Source organism: Cygnus olor, chromosome 7, assembly GCF_009769625.2.
Source record: "Cygnus olor isolate bCygOlo1 chromosome 7, bCygOlo1.pri.v2, whole genome shotgun sequence".
Lineage (NCBI taxonomy): Eukaryota > Metazoa > Chordata > Aves > Anseriformes > Anatidae > Cygnus > Cygnus olor.
In genome coordinates, this window is record NC_049175.1 from 33,052,219 (window position 1) to 33,073,236 (window position 21,018).

The window sequence follows — 21,018 nt, forward strand, 5'->3', positions numbered from 1 at the left end:
GAAGGACAGAGGTGAAAAAGTAGGCATGTAGCTTTGGGCATGGCAAGTCGCTGGTTTTGTGCGTAGAAAAAGTGAGTTTGGAGGCCATAGTTTCAAGAAAAGCTCTGCTCCGAGGCGGGATGAGCTCCCCAATGTCGATGACACATTTTCAGCGGGGATGAGGGGGGAAGTTGCATTGCTAACAAGCAGCTGGTTGATGACATCCCAAATCTACACCATCATGGACAGCAAGTCTGCATTTTAATCAAGGGAAGGTACTTGAGGTGCTGGAGGGATCCCAATGATAAGTATCCATTTACCTATAATTCTTATAATCTCAACATCATTGTGAAAGAAGCAATTTATTTTCACACACAACTCATTATTAAGGCTGACAACAAGCAAATGTGTCTTGCGTCTGAGAGGGTTCCAGATCCAAGAGTTCTGCACTTTCTGATCTTTTTTATATTAAAAAGATGTACTTCTTGGCCTCGTATTACAGAGACTGCTTCTTGCATGTCAAACGGTGGAAGAGGCTTACAACATATTTCAGCCACCTCAGGGGACTATAAAACACTGCAGCCTTACAGAAGTTGGTTATGGGCTGTTGCCTTACCGAAGTCACCTCCTGGTTCCCTCCCTCCTTCACTTGGTTCCAGTCTACCTTCCACTCTTCTTAGGCAGTCAACGGCTGCTTATTTTATTCATCTCTCTATGTCCTTGCTTTGGAAATTAGGACTTTTTAAGGCTTCTTAAACTCTTTCAGTATTGAAATGAATCAATTCTTTGAACTTCCTTTCAGTAGGCTGAGCAGTAACAAGGGATGGAGGAACATTGCACTTGAACTAGCCAGCAGTCTCACCCCAGGTCACGGGCAGCTTTTGGGAAGAGAAACAGGTAACCCTTCCATCAGAGAGGCAGAGGTTTTTAGGGATGCCAGAGATACCATCTGAAACTGGAAGGGGGTTGTCAGTATGGAGGGAGTCAAGAGGAGAGCTCCCAGAAGAGTCTTGGGGCTGGATATATTTGATATTTCATTAATATTCACAGGAAATAAAAACACGTTGATGAGATCTGTTGATAGCATGAGATTAGGAAGGACCATCAAATAGAGAAAGATGGGAATATGCATCCTGGGAGAATGAGATTAGAATAGACTAGAGAAAAATAGACTGAATTTAGTGCTGTGACGAATACAGTTGTGCTGCTCAGGATTAACAATGACGCTTTGTGCTAAGCTCGTCAGCTGGCAATGACATGGAAACGTAAAAGACATGGAAGTTAGAAAGTTTCTATTGATGGAGATTCTGAAAAAAAGCTTTCCAGGCGGCATCGTGAGAGCACATTCCTACCCAACCAAAGTCTGGAGCTCCACACATCAGTGGGTGCTCTTGCTAATTAAACCCTTTCCATGATGACCATCTCCATTACTATTTTGTAGGGTTGGTTTTGTGTTTTTGTTTCTTTTTTTTTTTTTTTCTTTTTAGGATCACCACCATAGTCAAGCTGAACATCACGTCTCCATAAATACACATTGATTTGCAAAATATTTATACCTAACTGTTCAAAGCCGACCTTGCTCCAGACTGCAGCATCTTCTTTCCCGGCAGCAGAGATCTTCCTCATCCTCAGCAGCTGCCTGAATAAACTTTCCTCTACAAACAACCCATTTGCCGAGACACCAGCCTTTGTGTATATGAAACACTCTTACACTAAACACACCACGTACTTCAGAGGGAAAAGGCAAGGTACGTGAGGGCACTAGCTTCTGAAGTTTCTGCAGTATGATTAGATGAAAGGAAAAGACATCCATAACAAGATGGTGTGATAGGCACCAAGCAAACCCGAGGAGGGACAATGAGAGTAAAGCTGGGCTGTGAGTGAAAACAGGACTATGCTGTAGTACGCACTCCCTCCTAAGCAAGTTATTACTCTCGGTGCATGAAGGCTCCGTTTCTCCTAGTAAGATGTTTCCAGCAAAACCTGGGTTAGAAATAGAGATATTTGCAATGCTTTTATTACCATTATAGTTCATCCAGAATGATGTGTCTGGTTTGAAAGTCACAAAAAACATATTCTTGTTAAAAATGCTGCCAAAAAGCTAAATGAAAACAGCCCGCTGCCGAATCCTGTGTTTGCAGCATTACCAGTGCGTTTTTTCAAGGGTGTTTATATAGACTGAGTTTCATTTAACAAGGCAAAAGCCGGAGCTCTCACATACTCCATTATTTCTCTGCAGGTCCTTCTCACCAGGGTTAGGTCTTTACACTACTTCCAAGCAAAGCAGCCAAGAAAAAGAAGAAACAAATGCTACTACTACTGAGCACAGAGGCCTCCTTTGCAAGAAATGTGATTTACGGAATGAAGTTCCTGGCATGTCTGCCGCGGGCTGTCACAACGTGTGCCTAAAAGCCGAGGCTGAAATCTGATCCCCGTTCCTTCCAAGGCACACTGGGGCTTCTAGCAAGTTCTGCTGAAAGCACAAGCAACCCTTTTCTCGGGAGCTGGGCTCTTTCTGCCCGTTGCCCCCTCTTGGTAATTAGTCATTGCCTCTCTGAGAGCTGTTTGGGGTGGGGTCCCTCCTCTTTTCCTACACCAGTGGTGTTAGCGAGCACTGCTTTATTGAAGTTTCGGGAAATTGGAAAATATTTCATATAGTTCAGAGAACTGACGCGCTTGGAGAGACAGAGAGCAAAGCTTGCCCTGGTACCTGAGGTTCTCTCTATGTTCGCAGCCTTTAGCTCTCACTGCCCACGCTCGTACATTGTACACCTGATTGCCAGGAACCAAACCACCATGAGGGTGTTTCTCCATAAGCTGCCAAAATGGCAAGCAGACAATAGCGTCCTGAAGGCTATCTGGCATTTGCTAGCCCTAAGCAACTGATACAGAAGACATTTTCAACTCCTTTCTGCAGCCCTTTAGGAGTTCCTTGTCTCCTTTACGAAGCAAATGCTTTTCCAGCATGAAGCTTTTCCTCAGCTATATTTCAAACCCAGAAAATATTTTACCTTCAATGAAAATTCCTCCTGATTTTGCTGCTGTCTCTAAAGCCAGTGAGACGTCAGTGTGGGCACATCCTCACAGTCCCCCTTGCGGTGACAGAGACCCCACCGCTGCAAGACCTGGTTTTACCAGCATGTCCCCAGGCTGCAAGGTGGCCCAGCCCTCACCACAATTTTGTATAAAATCTGGTGTATCAGTTGCAAAAAGCATAAGAAAGGAGAAATGCTGCTGCTATTATCTGCATGATGAACAGGCATTTTCTAGCAGTAGCTGCTAGCGAACTGACAAACCTTTCCTCAAGACAGAGGCAGACAGAAATGAATCAAATGAAGTCAGCCTGACCATTGACTTTGCATTTGCTTCAGCAGGTTTTGGCGCTGACCCTGCTTGAGCCACAAAGTTTTGAAATCCATGCGTTTCTTCATTCTCATCTTTCAGTTTTACAGTAGACTTTTTCCCACAAATGTCTCCGAGGCCTTGTGGGACATGGTCCAGCTCCCATTAAGGTCAATGGGACTCCTGCCACTGGCTTCCCTGTGGGTCTCAGCCCTCTCCCATTGTATTACATTTCCAACTGCAATTGGAGACAGCTTATTTCCATTTTTTCCTCTCATAGTGCCCACAATGGGCAAAGTATTTTCCAAACAGAAAAGAAGGTCCCACTGAATGTCCCTGAATTCTCTAGAGATACTGGAAAAATCTTTATAATTAAATACATTTGACATGCAAGATCACAACTGTTCTTTCATAATGTCTTTTTTTTTTTTTTTTTTAAGGCTTCTCTCCCATGTAGTTTTACTGTAAAATAGCAGGGATTAAATCCTGATTCTGCTGAAGCTTATGGGAGTTTTTCCAGCTTGCTTCACTGGGGTCATGTTATCCTCCTCTGTCTCAACCCTTAACGCTACTGAACCACTACAGAAAACACCCTCGCAGGAACCAACGGTGGCATAAGGGTCAGTTTGTCACTGCCCGTCACACACTTGTTTGACAAGTAATCAAAACACGCCAAAAAATTTGCAAAAGGAATGGAAATGCATGAAAACTGTCTGTCTTCAGAAGAACTGAAGTCTTGTAGAGTTCATCAGGCTCGAGGTGCGACACGTGCCGCCTGGCAGCAGGAATGGCAGGGCAGGGTCTGAAACACCCCAACACCACGAGCTATTAGGGAGCCCACAGCAAAGGTTTGAGAGATGCAGCAGAGCTGAGAACCGCTTGGAAGTGGAAATGTTAAACAGAGATCTGTTTACAGAAGGCCTTATCCTCGTATTAACATCTGTTTGGATGACCTGTTCTTCTTCGGAAAAAAATTAGTAAAGTTTCCCCCAGACAGCAAACTAGTAAAGAGCAAAATGTTAGTTACTCTGTCTGATGTGGAGTTTTAAGAAAAAATGCTACAGGCAGGTGTTAACCTTGAAGCTCTCTCTCAAAAAAAAAAAAAAAAGATACTTTAAAGACACCACAGACGTCCCAATGTGGGGATTTTGTGAAGGAAAAATGAATTTACAGCGATGAAAAAAGTCATCTGTATGCATGAAGTGCTCAGTCTCTTTTCCATAACAAATTGATTAGGGGGCTTGTATTTGGGACTCAACCTAGTTATCTAGGAAAATCCAGTCAATGGCTGCCAGCCACCAGACAAACAACCGAGAGGGACTGAGCCCCAGTCCTCTGCCTGTGCTCCGGGGATCTGCAACACCTTGCTCTCCTTCCTGAAGTGAAACCAGCTCGGTTACATGCTGTATTCACGATCCAGGCTTTAATGCAGAAGTGGCTTTATGGATGCTCCTAGCTACCCAACTTCTTCCATAGTTTGGGGAAAACATGCGGATTCATTGTTATTTTACATACACTACAACGCCACAGATGAATTGCATCATCTACCAGTGTCATTTTACCACTGCCATACTCTACCTCATCTGTAGTTTTTATTGATTACCTGTATTCTTTGATATATCAGGACTTAGCATTCAGCAGCCTGGCATGGCTCTGTGCCCCTCCAGGCTGTCCTTTCATGGAAGATCCTGCTCGTTGTGCTGCTCCATCAGCCTTAATGGCATCGATACTGCTTTTTTTTTTTTAGCTTACAAAACCCTAAGACCAGACTGTAGTTGCTGGTAGCTCCCTGGCTTCCAGACCAGCCTCTCAAAGCCATGAACTCTGCGCTAGCATCAGGCTTACACATACACCCCCACTGTGTTTACCAAGGTAAAGTAAACTGCACGCATTCTTTATTTACCAGAAAAATATCCCCATTTCAGTGGCACGGACCCAAAGTAGGATCTCTGAAACCACTTCCTGCTGCTGCTGGAAAACGGCAGAGCCAGGATGTCTCCAGCCACATCGGTCTTGGCTGAACTTGTAGTTGCTGTGTGGGACTTGGAGCATCCTCAGCCTTTCTGAGGCACCTTGTTGGAGGGAGCTTGGGCAGGGCTCCGCAGAGCCAGCAGTAAAGGAGGGACATACACAGGCATACACAAAAGATTCACTGAATTGAATTATTTCTGTAAGAAATACGCAAACAACACCTGGACTATCTGCCTTGTACAGGAATGTGATAAATGCCAATTATGATATGGATTCCACAGCATTTCTGTCCCAGCACAACTCAAAAGCCATACCAAGTTACTGCCAGGGAGCTTCGGTTCTGTTAATCACCTTGCAGAGGGTTTGGAGGGTGTGTTAGACTTCTTTCCTGTTTATCCCCCTTTTTTCTCCTGTGCATTTTGGTGGGTAGGGAATAAAGAAACAAGGAGCATGTCAAAAGTGCAAATGCCCCAGGGGGGAGCTCCTTCTGTTCCTCTACCCCAACAGCCACCTGCCAGGTCCTCCTGGCTGAGTTACAGGAGCACTGAAATATCTGCCCTCTTTTCTAGGGTCTGCTGTTTTTTCACAGCTGTGGGAAAAGATGCCTCCTTGGTTGACTTCCTGGGATGTTAGCAAGAGAGAAAGTTCATATTTGTAGGATATGTGACATTGATCTGCCCCCATTTTAGGCAGACCCCAATAGCCAGCCCGTGGCTTCTCAGCAACCCCAGCGAAATTCCACTTCCCACTAGAGTTTGGACCGAGACCTGGAAATGCACCATCCTTGGTGTGAAGATCTCTCAGATCAAATGAGAAGGCAGGTGGGAGATCTTTTAAGGAGCACCGTGCTTCAAGCTGATGCACTCAGAATCACCAGCAATGGTGGCAGATCATCAGCCACATGAGTCAGGCATCTCCAGGGAATCCAAGAGGGAGAAATACCCTTTGGCTATTTCTTTCACATATTTAAGCATGGATAATGCTACTTGGAAGACAGAGAATACTGTTATATGTAACTATCAAGACAAGCTGGACAAATACCATTATCCATAATTTAAAAACAAAAGCTGGAGCCCCAGCTTAGCCAAATGTTTATTATACGTTGTTATTGAAAATGTGTAAGCCCCATTGACCCTAATAAAACTGAAATATATGCCCACATTATTTTTTCATTGGGGATCATTTCAGGGATGTAAAGTACTTCCAGTGTTCAAGGAACTGAGTTAAAGTCACTGTTCCTGCTCTCTCTCCTGTTCTCATTACTTACTCATTAGGCAACTTCTTCACTTTTTCCTCCATCATCTGTTAATGGCTCTCAGCTACAGCTGTAAACAAGATTCCCCTCCCAGATGAGGGTACATCATGCTTAATGTGGGCAGCATAAACAGAACCAGTTGTGTAAAACAAATAAGGATTTTGTTAGTACTTTTTCCATATCTAAGAAAACCTACACTTTTTTTTTTTAAATACTCAAAAAGTAGAAAAATTGAGCGTATATGGCCAAAAGTAATTATATGCCTTCTAAGTTTATTAAAAGTTAGCGTTGTTGCTCGTGAACATACTGAATGAATTTTACTAGTTTCCCATAGCAGAGCCTGGGCTGGCATTGCTTTAGAGAGTTTACTGCAGAAATGTCAAGCATGCACTCATCCCCCCGACTGAAATTTAAATCAGACAAACTAGACTAGACATCTAATAACAAGCTTTGTTCACTCTAGAATGGCAGCTATGGAAATATGCCTAGTTTTATGTGTTATTACATGCACAATCCGAGAAGGACACTGAAAAAAGCAACAAGCGCTGTTCTTCCTTTGTTTGTTTGTGTTTTTCTGTTCTGTTTTATTTTTAAATGACCAGTTTCATGCTACTCATTTGACCAGGAAAGTAAACAAACACATCAGACTCCCAGTAAAAATGTCTTCATAATTCAGTTTTTCCTCTCATAAACTAGAGTTTGTATAACTAGACTTTTCCTACTAATAGAAGCTGGGGACACATATGGAAAATAGAGTTACCAAAATTTGAAAGTAAATTGCAGCTAATTGTTTTGGATTAATTTATGAAGGCAATATGACATGGTCTATATGCAGTCCCAGTGCCAAAATAAAGAACAAGCACAATTTATAGTCTGTTTCTTATGTAAAAAGTAATATTTAAACTTTTTTTTTCCCAGTTGTGTTTAAAAGATGGTCTGAAGACACAGGAACACTTTGTAAGGTCTGCTGCTGCTCTTTCTTCAGAGCGGTTTGCTATTCCCCCTTTTGGAAACCAAAAGCCCCTTTTCTGACATCCGACAGCCTGACACTTTCCACAGAGAAGATGGGAGAGAGGCACACATCCCTCATCTGAGCCCTCTGCTCCTCTAGAAATCAGCTCGCAGTAGTCCTGGCATGGGTGGAGATGCCTCCGTAACCGAGTCCTCAAAATGAGCGATACAGCGCCTTCCATAACTATATACTTTAGTCTATTTGTACTCCTGAATTCCTGTGCCTAATTTCTAAATATTTACCCTAGCAAACATTATCCAGCCTGTGGAGTCCAGCTGCAAACGGCACCGTGCCTCCCTCCGAGTAGCTGGGCCGAAGGCTTTTCCAAAGGCCCCTGGGTGTCCAAAGCACTAGGCCTGCTTTCCTCCAGAAGAGCTCCTTATCATAGTAACGCGTACAAAGGTCACAGCAACAACTCGCAGGCTCTCTCAGCGAAAGGAATAAATGTGCAAACAAAGCCATTAGCAGTTTCCAAAATAAACTCCTACTCTCAGTGGCCAGGACTGCAGCGTGCCACATAGGCGCTGCGCAGAAATGCCTGCTCACGTGTCAGCCGAGCAGCTGCACAGAGCTGCGAGCCAAAGGAGCGCTCATCTCACCACAGAAATGCCACCTTAATTAATTATTTTGATACCAGTAAGCTTAAAAGCATTAAAGATAAGCACAGGGAGATCAAGAGAAGGGTTTTCACCTGCTAGCCCACTTCTTTATTGCTCTCTCTAATTAATACTCACATCACACAGGTGTCGCTGAGAGAAAAGCTCTCCTGGAGGAACATATTTCTGAAAGGATGTGCACACAAATTACCAGGGAACCATCTGTGCCACAAAAATTTCAGCAGAGGTGCAGCAGCCAGAAAGAAATCATGGGCAGTAAAAGCAAACATTCTGATTTAAGATAGGGCAAAAACGTTTGAGTCAGCTCTAATGAAGATTTTCCCCAATTGTTATTTTCCTTCTGGAGCTAGTGAGGACATCTCACCCCTCTTGTGCTTGCCAGGGACAGGCCACCCTTACCAGCCCAGCTCCTGCCCACTTGTTGTCCCCGTGGCTGTCTCCTTTTTCTGCCTTCTCTCTCCTTAGCACAGGGAGTTTGTTTTCCTGCTGCTATGGTTTTCCCTCTCCTGCTTCAAACAGCAGCAGACATCTCCTGTGTGGCTCGGGCTCTGTGCTGCTCAGAGTCACCCAAGTGAGACCTGAATCGTGTCCTCAAAACACAGACCCTTTCAAACACAGGCTTGTCCGCATGTTAGAAATCTCCCAAACATCTTGTATCATCAGACCAAAGTGAACACTGCCCTGACTGTCTTTCTTAACTCTCTCTCTTAGTCTCTTACCTTCACGTTACAGCCTGGGGAGCAAGCAGCATGTCTCCTTCTAGCTGGAAAGGGGCCTGATGCATTCTGGCAGTACTAGAAACAAATTAACAAATCCTTGTAAAGCCTAACCTGAAACAAGCATTCAAACAGCTGAGAAGGACTTAAATAATTTATAGTGAATGGTATCAGTGGGGCAAGCAAATTTACTGGGGCTGCAGGTTGTATTTCACTGATACGTTAAGCATCTGATGAGAATTAACGCCCAGCTAATTAGCTTTGAAAAGTAATTCCCACCTGCCACCACTTTCACTTACTCACAAAAGGGGAGCAGAGTAGCTGGCAGCTGCTGTGGTCATCAGTCCAGGACCAGCAGATAATTTCTGTTTTATCCTCATCGTTACCCAGATGCATGGACCATCCTAGAGCAGCTGTCTGCTCTTCCTCACTCTCCTTGCTCCCCAGCCTCCACATACCAGATACCACACTCTTCAGTCCACACAGGTGACTGTCTCCAAGTATTCTCTCCCCTTAATCCAGGAAAGGTAACCGGGTTATCCATCTGGCCTGGGCACCTACCCTCCTGGGGCATGGCGTGACCTCCAAGGCCCCAGGAGGAGCTTCTCTACTGCTGGACTTAGTTCTGCAAACCGACTGCCTCTCCTGGAGCTGAACGTGTCTAGTCCTCTTCAAAAATGTTCCTCTGGCTCTTCTCAGCTCATGCTTTCTACCTCCTGGAGCACTTCCAATGCATCTCTTATTTTTATGCCTCTAAATCTTGATCTCTCCTTCGGGAGCTTCCTCTCAGCCTACCCTCACCCCCACACTGAGCTCAGATGTTTCCCCTGGGATATACAAAGCAAACTCCTCTTGTTGTCCCCAAACCTGATTCCTGGCCGACCTCCCTGGCCCACAAGGCCTTGGTCTGCCCCAGGACACCTCTCCCTGCCCCAGGTCCCCTCCTGTCCCTCACCAGGTGGGTGCTCAGGTGGCACCTCCAGCCTGTCCTGTGTCCTGCCCTCCTCACCCTCACAGGTCCCCATGCTCTCTGAGAAGCTATGGTTAAACTCTTGGTTAAAGGGTCTAAGCTGGCTAAGTTCAAAAAGTATTAAAAAAAATATCTTTGAAAGATGCGAAATATAAACGACTAATACAACCAAGCATTGAGTGTGCAACAAATCTGTAGGCTCTGGTCAGGGGCCCGTGGAGAGCTGTAACACCTGAGAGGTGAAAATGTGCAAAGATCCGTGCCAGGAAGCAAAACTGGAGAGAGTAATCCACGAACATTCAAAGTTCAGTTTATTTCAGGGAAAGGTGAGGAGAATAAATGAAAACCATTGTTGGAGCCTTGCATGAAACGGTTTGCAGATTTTATTTATTTAACTTTAGTGGGTCCTTGGACTTCTTTTTCCACAAGGCATGTGTCTTTTCATTAAAAAAGGTGGCAAGGCACAGCGTTAAAGAATATTCTTCAATACTCAAGTAATTTTACCTGCATGGCAAGGAGCAGTCAGGCTTTCTTCAAGCCTGCAGAAAGAAACAAAGAACGAGCTCACACCTGTGTCCCATGCCAAAGTAAGTAAATAAATGCTCTGTGAGTTATGGGACATTCATCCTCTCAGCTGCGTTTACTTGTTTGCTTGCCTAGCTCTTTTTCTTCATGGCAATGGGCCATTTAAAAAATCCTTTATCTGCCACTGTTTACATTAAGATTTCTGTTTTACAAAGAATGTCACCGAGAGTACAAACCAACCTCTTCAAGCCCAGCTGCCCGACGCTGGGTTTCTCCGTGCATACCCTCCCTCCTAGGCAGAGTGATCCAATTTCTCGGAGAACAGAACCCCATCAGAGCATTTTTTCTCAGGTGTTGCCATTACCTTTCCTCCACTGCGAGTGCCCCAGGCCAGCCACCCACTTTTTGATGTGTTCAAAGGCTGCCCAAGCTGCTCGAAGCCACCCAGATACACCCATTTCTGGCTGTATCGATCCCGCTGACTCTGCTATGCCAGGAATCCCGCGGTCGTGTTGCTGCCTGATAACCAGGAACGCAACCAGATGAAAGGAGATGAGGAGTGACTCAGGGAAGGGGGAAAGAGGCAGAAAATACCAGAAAATAACCTCACTAGCATCCTACGCTAACTCAGCTGACTAAAAGCACTTTCTGTCTGCATTCTTCACCCTGCATCAACTGACAGGGCCAATAACGTTATCATGTGCCAGCCTGCACAAGCCCAGCTTTGCTCATCTCTCCTCATTCATCCTTTTTGCCGCTGAATCGCCCCGTTGTTGTTTCAGGTACCCTTGCAAGCCCTGGTACAAACCCATTCCTCCTCCTCAGAGCCCCCATTGTCCCCGTGGCTGTTTACTGCGGGCGCCCTCGCGCCGCGCAGCACCAGGCCGTCTGGTGACTGGCAGCACTGAGCATGGCAGAGACGCCTGCCCTCCTCAGCAGGGCCCTGAAACAAACAGCCCGTCAGTATCTCTTTGTGCACAAGCATCTCGAATGAGAACAGGACGGATAAATGAGTTTTCTGCAGCAGGGGCTTCTCTCTGCTTCCCGTTCCTTCGCAGTGTTGTAGGCCTGGAGAGGAAAGAGCGCGGCCTCAGAGCCAGGCCCTCAGCTGACTGCAGCCTGCAGGACCCAAGGCAGGATGCACGCGGTGACGCCACGGCGCCGTATAAGCGACCGACGGCCCCGGCACAGCTCTGTGTTCTGTTTGCAATATATGTTCTCATGCCACGTTGTGTAACTCAGTGATCCCCGGCCAAAACCCTAATTCAAAACAACTAGTGGGTGGGAGGTTTTCAAAGCACAAGAGCCTCATGGAAAGAGCTGTCAAGCACTCAGCACTGGCCTCACTCCTTTGTGAACCAGGGTTTCACCAGCAGCTTCTGTGACAAGGGACCAGGCCAGGACCAAGCTCTTAGCAAAGGGCAGACCCATTTTCCAGCTCGATAGAAAGCCTCTTCGTGGCACTTACCATCGTCTGGTCAGAGGAGGAGGCAAAGGAGCACGGAGAGTCATTGTTCGTGCAGATATCAAGGAGCAGAAGAAAGTAAGAGTGGATGAATAAAGCTACTGTGCTTTTATTTTTAGTTGCATGAGACAACCTTACACAGTCATATCCCTGAAGTGCACGCAAGCAAAACTTATCCCAGCAGAGCAGGAGAGATACAACACTGGGCAGAAAAGGAGGGAAGCAAGAGATGAAAACGTGAAAGAATTGGGTCACTCCAACCGTAAGACAAAGCCTTACCTTAAATTAACTGCACTTGGACTGTAGTGTTGAGTGATGACAGTTTGTAATTGTTTTACTCCTAATGGGTGGCAGAATTGGATGAGTGCTCTGAGCTGCCTGCTTCCTGCGGTACCGGCAGCGGGTGCATGGGGCCGGCTACCTTCACACCAGTTGCCCTCGCAGCTCCGACCAGCTTTCTGGTGGCTTTCTCAGCAGCGTGGTTCATCTGAGTCACCGCGTTTACCAACAAGTGATGAATCCAGCCTTCATTCATTCACTTAGTTCCTTTTTTAAATCATTTCTATTCCTGTCCTTCTCAACATCCGGTGGCAATGAGTCCCACAGTGGATTTTGTGGGGGGCAGAAATTCGTTTACTTATCTTACCTGCTGCTTGATCTTGTCACTACCTACGCCCAGTTTGGTTTATCATAAGAAGAAGTCAACTCTGCTCTTGTGGCTGTCATGCAGACTGGATCAGGTTTCCCTCCCTCGCCAGATCCGTGGGAGAATTGTTCAGCAAGCAGCCCTGGAGAGAGCGTATTTCCTCAAAGCGCAGGCAGCAAGGAAGGAGGCAAAAAAGAGACATTAGGCCTAACGTGACAGAAAGAGCAAGGCTGGGGGAATTGAAAAGGTGTGAGGCACGGCTTGGGGTTGAGTGATTGATGTGAGGCCTTACAGCAAAGACCAGAATGCGATGAGTTTCATTTTCATAAAAAACACAGCCGTCATTATGTGGTGGCCAGGAGGCTGTACGGCACTAAATATTGCTGATGTTTAAGAGCCTCTTTTTAAGAGCTCACATCTTAAAATATCGTATGTGGGCACCAGCAAAGCAGTTATTTGTGGTGAGTGGTTATCAACGGACAGAGAGCCCGGCTGCCATAAACATCGCAACTTTATTTTCTGCCTTTGTACTGCCATTCCCCAAACGTGCCAAATAAAACACATTCTTCCAAACAGACCCACTATTATTTTACGGCCTCGCCATGCTGGGTTAGAAATTGCAGTGTCATGAAAACATCCCTTAAATAAATAATAAAACCCGATATTCCTAGGACAGTGTCTTTCATCTGGAAGGAGCCTGCACGGCCTCAGAAAGTCTCTCTGCCCCCTCCGCTCCATCCAGCACCTCGCACACCACTGGGACAGGTAAAGGCACTCAGCAATGTTGCTCTGTATTGAGGGCCAGCAAATGTGGAGTCAATACTGCACTGGAAATGCAAGCAGAAAAAGAAATCCATTTATCCCTGCTGGGAAGTTGGCCAAGAGGCTGGGACAAACATCCCTCTGTGGGAACTGCGGTGGGCTGCAAGGGAGCAGGGTCCTACCGTGACATTGCCCCCAGCACTTGATGGCTCCTAGCAAAGTGCTCGACGTTGGGGTTATCGTTATGAATGCCCAAGTCCCAGGGCGTTGTGAGTGGCCTCCACCCAGCCAGTGCCTCCGTGGTACCCGGCGTTGTCTGAGCCTTGGTGCTCCATGTGGTCTGAACGTGACAAAAAGCACAAATTAATCAATCTCCAGGAATGGAGTTACAAATTCCGCTTGATTCCCATGTTGTTTGTCCATCTGCAAAAAAAGAGCTTTTCCTGAAAACATACTGGCAGCCCGTGGAAACACACGATACGCCTCCTGCATTGTTATTTGCATACCTCTGTGGGTGTGTTTTGTACACACAAGTGAAATTACATATTCCTGCCCGATTGATTTTACAATCTAAGTTGCAACAAAGCAAAGTGACTTTTGCAGCAAATCTAAATTGCAGCAAAGCAAATGAAGGGTGGAAAAAATAATATGAATCTCAAGGCATATAGACTAGTGTCTGCTCATGACAAAAATACACGTGCTACAAGTTCCAGAGTAAAAGGCAGAAGGGAGAGGAAAATCAGAATCTTTCCAAAAAGAAAGCATGATAAGAGATTTACAAAGCTTTTCCAGGGAAGGAAAAAGTCTTTGCTGTACATGGTTTCAAATGAGTCAGCAAACAGATAAAACAAATTCAATGCCCAGTTCTAAAAATTCTAAGTGTGCAGCCTGGACACAGCATTAATCGTGATCCAGACCGAGAAACATGGCCGAGACCACAGCCTCAGAAGAAAATGCAGCTCCCCTCCAGTGGCTTCAGTGTAGCCAGCACCTCCCTGGGCTCAGCCACCTTCCCCAGAGCAGTCTGCAGCACCATGGGTGCGGGGCAGCTGAGCACCATGATCACAGCCAGCAGCATCCATCCTGGCTGGAGATCAGTCTCAGCTCACTGAGACCATGGTCCTGCTAGGGAGGTGAGCAGACACCCAAACCTGATGAAGCATCTGCTGGTTCCGTGCAGAGACGCTTATTTTTCTTAAAAATTAATGCAATACTCATAAGAATCACCTACTTCAAGGTCAATCCAATCATTTTGCTCCATTCAACTTCACGGTATGAATGAAGTTAGACAAACGTGACCCCACCCAGCGGTAAACACAAATTTCATCGATTACTTCAACCAAATAGACCTTCCCCTTCATACTTCTTGCATACACTTAGGCAAGAAATTAAAAAGCATGTTTCTTTTTTTCATTTTGCTCTCAATACTTTTTCTTTCAGGCGTGCAGTGATATTTCAGGTGAGGATGCAAACCAGAGGACTAGTTTCCCATCACTGTCAGAGAACAGAGGCTGCAGGGATTTTTTTTTACCAACTGTGTTCAGCAGAGACAAGAAGAAAAGCAGGGCAGTGCCATAAACCCTTCCATGCCCCCCTCCAAGTTCTGCTGCAGCAAAAAGGCCAAGTTTCGGCTGGGCTGAGCAGAGCAGCAGCCCCTGGCAGCAATGCAGAGGCTCTGGCTGCCTGCAGGCACAGCCCCAAGCCATGGATGTGGCATCTGCTGCACTTGAAAGGTTTCTGAAGCTTGGAGTTGGAAAAAGAAAGAAAATACATACTTTTTAAAGAACTCCCCTCTAAATTAAGTCTCATTTTAGGAAGTGTGTGGGTTTGGGGTTTTGTTTTTAATCATTAAACAAACAATTCTGTAGGGAGTAGCATGTCAGAGGGCTCTTTTTAGGAAAGCAGCCTGGGATAGAGTGGGAAAGCTGCAGGGAGCACATACAGGCACAGAGCGAGTGACCTGGAGATACAGGCTAGGGGAATCTGCTTACCCGGCTGGTGTGCAGAGGACCCAGTACCTTTTAATCCTCTGTTCGTAATTAGCAGTGGAGGAAAAAAAAGAAAAAAAAAGAAAAAAGTAAAGGCATTTAGACATTTAATTACCTAACTGTTCCTCTGGATTAGGCAGGCAATGTGCACTGTGATGTCCTTAGTGCTCCGGCAGATGGGAGCTGCAAATCCACGCTCACATCTGATTACGGGTTCAAATCTGTGGCTGCAGAATTAAAGGCTGGATTCCAACCAATTTTTAAAAGCTGCCTTTCAAGTGGGGAAAGAAGGGCCACCGCCCGTTCCCCAGCTGCCTGTGATTTATCTGGGCTGTAAGCTTGCCCAGCATCATTGGCAGGTAAAGAGGACCTCAAGCCTGCCATTTGGGGCTAGAGAGAGAGTTAAGGGTACTTTTCCACGTAAAGCACGTTGGGGAAAGGAATGCCTTGAATTTTGATGATATTGGCCTGGTTCTCAGCTCCTCGGTGGTACGGCAGAGCAGCGCTACTGCATTCCACTTGCAACGCTGAGGAGCAAGTACGAGCCACAAGTGAGCAGTAAAGGCAAGCGATTAAACAGCAGGGCTGCATTCCTTGTCCCTCCAGCAGAAGGATGGAGAGTGATGCAGCAAATAACAGGAGGATTGCAGCAGTCCTAGGCAGAAGCTGAAATGTTTAAAAATCTCTTTTCGTTTCTCATTTGGCAGTCCCCCACAAAAGCTGTTTGCATCACACTAGGGGACCTCTGCAGGACCATCACCATAGCGGATATTTTCAGCGGTGTACCTCTTCCAAAGCTGGACCGTGACAATACCCAACAAATCACTCAACATTTCAGCCACACGTCCTAATCCTCATTTTGAGCTCCGTGCTGTTAGGAGCAGAAAGTGGGGCTGGTTTTGCACAACATTCTGGGAAAGCTGGGCAGAGCTGAGAGCTGGCACAGGAGACAGCTTCTGGGCAGAAAGCTGCAAGGAGCTTCGCTCAGGGGTGTGCAGAGCTCAGTCTTTCCGTTCAGAGCTCCAGACCTGAACGCAAGTCTTGAATGTTGTCTTGCCATGCACTGAGCCACACGTTTGTTATCCTGGGGGGAAACAGCAACAGAGGCACTGGGATGATAAAAGTGCCTCCAACCCAGCTGTGTAGACACTGTCTCATCCGTGTAGATGGAGCCGGAGGAAGGTAGGAGCTCTGTGATCAGCCCTGAGACTGCATTCCAGGTTTTTAAGTGTGGGGAAGACCCAGAGGGAAAGTCTGTCCCAGCGCCACATAATTTCCTCATGACTCTCAGCTGCTCCACTCCTGCTCTTCCCCGCTGGCACTCACCCTAGACAAACGCCGTCAGCTCACCTGCCTCGTTCACCACCGCTGGCACGCCAGGGAGACAAGAGCAGAAAGCCAAACAGATAGGATTATTCGTGATGCCAGAAGGAGAGACATGTCTCTCATCCCTCTTCCAGCAGCCAGCCGTTCCGATACAGATGATTGCTCCCATTGGCAATCTTCTGATGAAGGCCTTGCTGTTGTGGCCATACACAGCACTGCAGAAAACCCTGCTTTGTCCCCACAACCTGGCTCCACTCCGTGGGAGTCTGGCTTTTGCCCTGTTTACTGCCCCAAGCAGGAGATGAGCACGTGGCAGAAGTCCTGCAGCCGAGCTGGGGACACTGTTCTTCATAAGGTCCATCCTGTTTGGTAACATCCACCTCTTCCCTGAGGACTGGCAGCTGTCTGAGATGCTGCTGAGGACCCCGAGGTAGCAGTTGGCTGCACAAATCAGCAACAGAACAACAAAAATGAACCCACAACGGCCAACATAGGCACTTTGCTGGGGATCCAAGGAGGACTTTCCCAGGACATAGATTTTTCCCATTTCTCTTTCTCCTGTTAGTGTTACCACTTCAGGCAGAGGGGATGGTCTTTTAGGAGCTAGCTCTTTTAAAAGTTTGTCCCTGTTTTTCAGTCCTCAGTAGCTTTGGACAGTCCTTGGAAAGCCTCACCCTGATATCCTGTATTTTGTTAACATCATTCTCTTACTCCAATCCTCTTTAAGCGTTCCAGGCAGACACCTCTCGGGGGTGTTACCATGTCTGGGCAGGAGAGGAAACAGGAAGAGGAGCAGTCCCTCTGCGTCATCCCTTCCATGAGGCTGGACTGATTGATCCCCAAATCAGGCTCCAAGACGTTGTTGCAGCCCAACACACCTCTCCTCCTGTTGTACGATGCACACCAGCTCTCTGCCCATCCTGGCTGGCTCTGCACCCTTCTCACCCGGGCTCACCACCCTTGCTCACAGCCCAGAGACCCCAAAAAACAGCACATGTCCTGGTGTCCTCATTTGGGTGGCATGGAACTGGGCTTGTGAGCGTGGCTGCTGATTTCACTGGCCATATCCTTGATAACAATTATGGCTCTTGTCACATTGCTAATTTCAAATCCTCCTTTGACGTACACTGGAGTGGGATGTTTCTCCCTTCTCCCCATTTTCTGATTACTCAAGTTGAACTGAAGAGCCAAGCTCCAAAATTAGTCCCAGTTTCCAAATTACCTTTCAGGCTTGCTGTTCCTACCACTAGCATTTCACGTTATTCCCATAGATACTGTACCAGGCAAACATACGCAGCTCTTGCCCTGAAGAAATCGTGGTACAGACCTGAGGTGTGACAACGAGCAAGCCCTAACAGAGCGGGGATTGGAAGGAATGAGGTAATGAGCATCTGGTTGGTCATGTCAGCCACGTGCACTGCTCAGTGGATTTCTACTGAGAGATTAAATAATTTTTGTTTATTTAATTATTAAACTCAGAAGAATTTCTTGCAACCCTCACGGGACCGGGAACCACAGGTTTGGTTCAGGTCTATTCCTAGCGTCTAAATTAAAAATGAAAAACAGCTGGTGGGTTATTCTGTGGCTGCAACAGAAGCCGACAGCCTGTCCTGTCCCCACGCATGGCAGAGAGCTGTGGGAAGGGAATGGCAAGGACCACGGGCTTCGTTCCTACCTGTGTGCCGCAGGGGCTGAGCCGGTGTCTGCGCATAACTGAGGCAGCCAGGCCCACGTGCTCTGGCCAGGACTCCCCATCAGCCGCCCTGCTTTTGAAGGTTACTCACAAAGAAAGAGGAAGAAGATTAAAGGGTACTGTTAGTGTGCATCTATGAGCTTCACCAAGGTTAAAAACTCAACATTAAAGAAAAAAGGCAGAACCTGCGTTGTCTGTAGAAGAGGCAGGGTGAAGTTTAAGAAACCAGTATGTTATCAAATCCCGTTTTGTTGTAACTACGTTATCAACAGAACCAAAGAAAATGCTGGTGATAAAAGAAATTATCTGAATGCAGAAATATTTTTTTTATGTAGCAAGAAATAAATCAGGTTACCACACAGGGAAGGAGCGGCATTGGACGGTGCTTTTGAGAGGAAACGGATACAAGGTGAATATGCTCCTGCAATGAAGGACGAGGGAAGGCTGATCTATAGGGTTGCCACACAGTTAGCAGTCGTTTAGGAAACCTTTAGAAACCTCACCCCCCCCTAGCAGCAGCATTCTCGGGGCCAAGCGGAAGTGGCTACATTGCCACTCCAGGATGATCTCCATTGTGACTTATGTAGCAGAAACCCTTGTAACAAGGAAAGGGATTATGATGTTGAAATTTGGTCTCAGGGGACCAAATTTCAAAATTCCCCTCAAAACAATGCATAAGCCATTTAACTCTTTTTCTCAGGTCTTTCTAAAGTGGGAGCATCATTTCTCCCTCCCACATGGATTATGCAACAGAAGGAACATCACTGACTGGTAGATGCTGCACAAATGGAGATAGCAGTTACTGCAGGGAAGTGCTTTAAGCTGTGAAGTACAATGACTAGAAGCTGAAGTCCTTTAAAGCTTTACAGAAACTTTCCTCATTCACTCATGGCTGGCTGGCCATGCGAGGCAGGTGGAGCACGCTGCCCTTGGGGGTTACTCTGATGCTGGATACACGATGCACCGACCTGAATGCTCACAGATGTTTTTTTCTTAGCAGATAAAGGATGAAATAAACTGAAGACTTGGGCAGATTTCATGAAGTATTTTCTAGAGCTGTCTATAGGGGAACATAGGACAATGTCTCCCCTGTTGCCTTCACCAGGGTGATGCCTGGTACACAGAGGTTTTAATTCTCTCGACAGAAAGACGCTGCACAGTAACTGAAGCTGCACATCCCTCTTCTTTGCAGTGTGGAGTGAAAAGACATTTCTTGTAGTTAGGGAATCATGAACTTCAGCAGGTACTCCCTTCGCTCCCAGCCCATTGAATACCTGCCAGAAAAGAAACCCATCGTGTCTGTAACAGCATGCATCTTTTGTTTGCCGTGATGTTTTTGAGGGGGAACATCAAATTTGCCTGAACAAAACAAAAATTAACATCTGGAGAGTCTCAGTTTTAAAATAGCAGGTAACATGTTTGGCAGAGGACAAATCCATGACAAAGAGTTCAATAAAAGTGGGAGATGGGATAGCTCATGGGACCAGTACCTTAAACTTCCAACAGGGGTATGAAATGGTGCTTATAAATGGTAAATGGAAGAGTATTGCTAAATATTAATAACAACAGCATCATGCCACCATCCTCCTATTTACATATATATTAAAATGACCGTGACTTTCCTGATTGTGTTTTCTCTCTGGAAACATCCTGGGAATCAATATGGAAGACTCATAAAAATCAAGGATTACATGAAAATATTGGAGAGCATTTTTTAAACCAGGAACTTGTGATTTGTGACCTTTCACATTTTCTCGGGAATTCTTCTTCCAAGAATTGTCCTCGTGACCAGTGCTGGGTATTCACACAAATGCGTGCACTGCAGCCACAGAAATGTCAAGGCGATGGCTCGTGTGCTGGCAGATGGTCTCACACTGGGCAGTGTTTCTCACCTCCTCCCAGAAAATGACAGTGGGCCAGAATCTGTGGTGCTCTGAAGTAAGTAATTATCAGGGGTGATGTGTAGGCCCAGCGCTTGGGAACACTTTGTCTTGCTATTTGCAGGTTAATTTATGTGGACAGTATTGTGACACAAACACATATGCTTCCAGTGACACCTATTATATTTAATAAAAGCAGAAGTTGCCTTGGCATGCCAAAAAATCCAGTATTTTTTCCCCACAATGTACTCTTGCAGTTCTTAACAAACTCATGACCTATGGATACCATGCCTGGCAAATGGGAATTTAATTTCCAGATTTCTGTTTTATAATTTCTTTGGACAGCTACCTTGGCCTTTTTAGCCATAGATTTTCTGGGATATCCCAAGAAGTAACCAGGTCAGGCTCTTCCATTCAGAAGATGAGCAATTCCTCATTAAGTACTACGCAATGGAAGTACTTTTACCAGCCACCCATTTGGCAAATACTTGCTGCTTTCAAATGTCAGATAAATTGGCACTGAGCTTGTGTATTTAGGAGCCTTGAAAGTGCCAGGGAGCTTAGGACATGCAATAAATGTTGATGAAGACCTATGGACCCAGTTCACCTTGCTAGAAGTTGAGAGATTAACTTGATGGATCCATTTGGCTCCAGGTGCCTACAGCCATCGCCACATGCTGAAAAGTGTCAGATCTCACCAGTGCTCACCACGTTGCCCGTGCGGTCATCCAACAAGAAGCTGATCCCCTGTGCCCTGAGCAAACAAGCTCTGAACTTCCAGAGGCCATCACCTCGCTCACTGGGTGAAGGACAGCTTAAATGGAAGAAGTCACGCTCGAGACTGGCTCCTGACTTGCCAAAGGAAAAGGTG

At 46.2% G+C, this 21,018-nt stretch overlaps 2 long non-coding RNA genes across 4 annotated transcripts in view; both read right to left on the bottom strand.

The window, feature by feature from the left end:
• Window positions 1-6,933: 6,933 nt before the first annotated feature.
• Window positions 6,934-9,057, bottom strand: LOC121073108. Its single transcript, XR_005821507.1, has 3 exons — window positions 8,896-9,057; window positions 8,294-8,446; window positions 6,934-7,986 (listed from the first exon to the last, which is right to left on the bottom strand). It is a non-coding gene; the product is annotated as an uncharacterized LOC121073108 (long non-coding RNA).
• A 1,800-nt stretch (window positions 9,058-10,857) lies between these two features.
• LOC121073504 overlaps window positions 10,858-21,018 on the bottom strand; it is a 39,954-nt gene continuing 29,793 nt past the window's right edge. For 2 of the 3 annotated variants that reach the window (XR_005821756.1, XR_005821757.1), the window contains exons 4-5: window positions 13,443-13,600; window positions 10,858-13,325 (exon numbers count right to left, since the gene is read on the bottom strand). This is a non-coding gene — a long non-coding RNA (uncharacterized LOC121073504). Of the gene's footprint in view, window positions 13,326-13,442; window positions 13,601-15,363; window positions 17,321-21,018 lie in introns of those variants that run through there. The other variant, XR_005821755.1, reaches the window with a different exon arrangement.